Source organism: Pteropus alecto, unplaced genomic scaffold (assembly GCF_000325575.1).
Source record: "Pteropus alecto unplaced genomic scaffold, ASM32557v1 scaffold3, whole genome shotgun sequence".
NCBI lineage: Eukaryota > Metazoa > Chordata > Mammalia > Chiroptera > Pteropodidae > Pteropus > Pteropus alecto.
Genome location: NW_006442484.1, coordinates 54,146,201 through 54,149,774, shown reverse-complemented (window position 1 = coordinate 54,149,774; position 3,574 = coordinate 54,146,201). Strand labels below are relative to the sequence as shown.

The 3,574-nt window shown below is 32.2% G+C and overlaps 1 pseudogene; it reads right to left on the bottom strand.

The window, feature by feature from the left end:
* Positions 1-2,898: 2,898 nt before the first annotated feature.
* On the bottom strand, positions 2,899-3,017 carry LOC112470596 (annotated as a pseudogene).
* Positions 3,018-3,574: the final 557 nt, after the last annotated feature.

The window sequence follows — 3,574 nt, the reverse complement described above, 5'->3', positions numbered from 1 at the left end:
GCCTTGTCCTCTCTCGAATTTACCCTCCCAAATCATTTCCTGGATGTGTGCAGTCCACTTTTCTGTTAGATCCTCATGTACGATGTTGGCATGTATGACGTTCAGATTTGCAAGTTGGATGGCAATATGTTGGACCTGCATGTCCCACACCCTCAGTCTGTGTTTATTTTGTTGTTGTTATGAGGTATACTACACACAGAAACAACTCTAACTTATCTTAATCAACCCTTAACTTTTATATCTGCATCTAATAGGTGCTAGAATCTATATTGGTTAATAAAATCCATTACGCTTCTGAACAGTTACATGGAAACTGATTTTGGGGTTGGGGAAGTGAGAGAAAACAAGTTCTAATTTAAAGGCTGAAAGAGAAAATTATCTATTTAAAGAAGCTCTGAGATGGAATCTTTAAAAAAGTTAAATGTATAGCCCTCCATGTCCTCTGTTTCACATCCACTAATTCAACCAACCACAGATGGAAAATGCTTGGGGAAAAATTAAAATATTAGTTGTTGCTGATGTGTATTAAGCAGTTAGGCCTACGATGGTTACATCTGTACTGAACATGTACATACTTTTTTATTGTTGTTTTCATTCCCTAAACAGTACAGTATAACAAATATTTACATAGTATTTACAGTTTTTTAGGTATTATAAGTAATCTAAATATGATTAAAAGTGTACTGGAGGATGTTCATAGGTTATATATAAATACTCTGTTATTTTATACAAGACTTGAGCATTGGGCAGATTTTGGTATTGGAAGCAACCCTCCCCCAACCAAGGGGTGACTGTATCTCAGTTTGCAAGTTGATAATTTTCAGATCACATTTTCATAAACTGAGATAGACTGAATACACAAATAGCACTTGCATTACTTTATGAATATAATTCATGGCACTTTATGTGGGCAATATAAGGAAGGAGACACAAATCATTATAGGCAGTACTAACACCTCACTCTGAAACTTTAATTTTTTAATCTATTTTGTGAGTTGTCAGAGAAATTGCACTCCGTGATTAATTTAAGAAATAAGGCAAACCATCTTGACTAATACAGTTGTCCATTGTTGTTTAAATTATGTTGGCAGCGTTGTTTCCTGGAAACATTTAAAAAGCAAAAGCATTTTAAACATTTTGCACTCATCCTTAGTTCAGGCTACTGGTTGCCTTTTATTTTTATTTTCTGGCTCATAAATTCCTACCCTAAATGTTAGAGAAATAAAAGCATATTTTCACGATAAGTAAAAGATACATATTAAGACTTAAGATTAAAAATAACCATTATTTTTGTCATAAAAACTATTCTACAAATATAGTCACATTTATTTAAAATATATAGAATGTTATATTATAATCCCAGTCAGAGTATGGCACAATTTTATAATATGGTATTATTATCTGAAGTCTACAAATTTCCCAGTAGGAATACTTAATTTCTTTTAATGTGACTAAGTCATTTCTCAATTTCTCTGTGCCTCTTCCCCCAGAAATTGGTAAATTAGTATAAGTTATATGGTATTAGTATAAGTAAATTAGTATAAGCTATATGGTATTAGTATAAGTTATATTGGTAAATTAGTATAAGTTAAAATAAAATATAGTGGTTCATTAAGTAGACATCAGTGATTCTAATGGCAATAATTTTTTTTATAGATTTTTAAAAATCTAGGTATAAATATCTATTGTAAATATTGAGACTTCTTAAATGAATGCCTATCAATACTGATCAATGATTTATGCATTTTAAGAATCATGAATATACAAGATTCTATTAAGGGAACAAGAAATTCAGAATTCTGATTAATTTTAATTGCTTTATATAATTTCAGTTGAATTATTCAAAAGGAATATGTTAACATTAAGGTCGTGGAAAAAAAGTTCAACGGCTAACTTATCTTAAGTAGCTTGTCTCAAACACTTTATTTTGTAATGATTTTAATATCTTAGTTTATTTTCAGCTGGCTATTTGTTTTCCAATGGTAAAATATTTTATTCTCATAAATACTTCATTAAACATTTGTATCCTTCAGGCCATAGATGAAATCAACCTAATTTTCTTCTCAAGAAACAGTGGAATATTACTCAGCCATCAAAAAAAAAATGAAATTTTACCATCTGTAATGACATGGATGGACCTAGAGGTTATGATGCTGAATGAAATAGGTCAGACAAAGATAAGTACCATATGATTTCACATATATGCAGAATCTAAGGAACAAAAAGAACAAATTAATCAAAAACAGACTCTCAAATATAGAGGACAATCCAGTGATGGCCAGACAGGAGGAGGGTTTGGTGGGCTGGGAGAATGGAGTGAAGAGTTAAAGAAGTACAAATTAGTACTTGGTCACAGGGATGGGGAGCACGGCATAGGGAATGCAGTCAGCAGTAATGTAATGGCTATGTGGAGAGCCAGAAGAGAGAAAGAGCAATCTGAGGGATTATTTCATAAACTATATAAATGTCTAACCAATGTACTATATACATGAAACAAAATAAAATAAAACTTAAAAAAAAAACAATTTAAGATAGGTGCATAAACATAAAATTTTAAATAAAAATACTGAAGACAATTTATAATACACGAAATTCTAAAACAATTATAGAAAATACAAATTGTCTCTGTAAACTTCCCAAAGTAGCAAAAGATAATAATATGAAATGATGTTTCAGTTAAAGTAAAAATATTCTCAAGAAGATGATAATTTTAATCTACTGGGTGCAAGATTTTATTTTTCAGGGCTTTGGGAGTTCGCAAATACTGCCAGCACACACACACACACACACACACACACACACACAATTTTTTTAGGAGAGGCAACTCTTGGTTGACCTGACCAAGATTGCAAGGACCTTGTCAGCTTTCAATCCCTTATTTTTTATTTTTATTTTTTATGCCTACAACACCTGGTCTTCCTAGGTGGTCTCCCATCCAAGTACTAACCAGGCCCGACACTGATTAACTTCCGAGATCAGATAGGATTGGGCTTGTTCAAGGTAGCATGGCCATAGACTGCCAGCACTTATAAAACACTGACTATGTGCCAAAGACTTTAAAGGGCTTGCATCTATACGTAGTGTAGTCCTCATAACAACCTCATGACATAAGTACCATTATTATCTCTTTTTTTAATAAAAAAGAATAGGTACAGAAGTGTTAAATATCTTGGCAGTAATCACACAACAAGTAAATAGCCGAGTCAGAATTCAAACCCTTAGATCTAGCTCTGAAGCTTCTTTGCTGAACTGCTGTGCTATGGTATTAACTCACATGAATTGGATTCATATACCCATATTTTAGGGGATCTAAGATACTTTCATATTGATTCTTCTAGATTGGCTTAAATACATTCATTTAGCTGTTGATTACTTCTCTTTAAAATGTCTTAGATGGCAACACATAACATATGTACATAAGCTATATCTACGTCCATCACAACATCCTAACCACACTGCAAAAATATATCTCTACAAACATTTGTTTTCCTCACAAAAAAATTCACTAGTCAACCTCATGCTAGTTGGTAATGACCTTTGAGAGTAATTAAGACATCAGAGATGCCAGTATTGT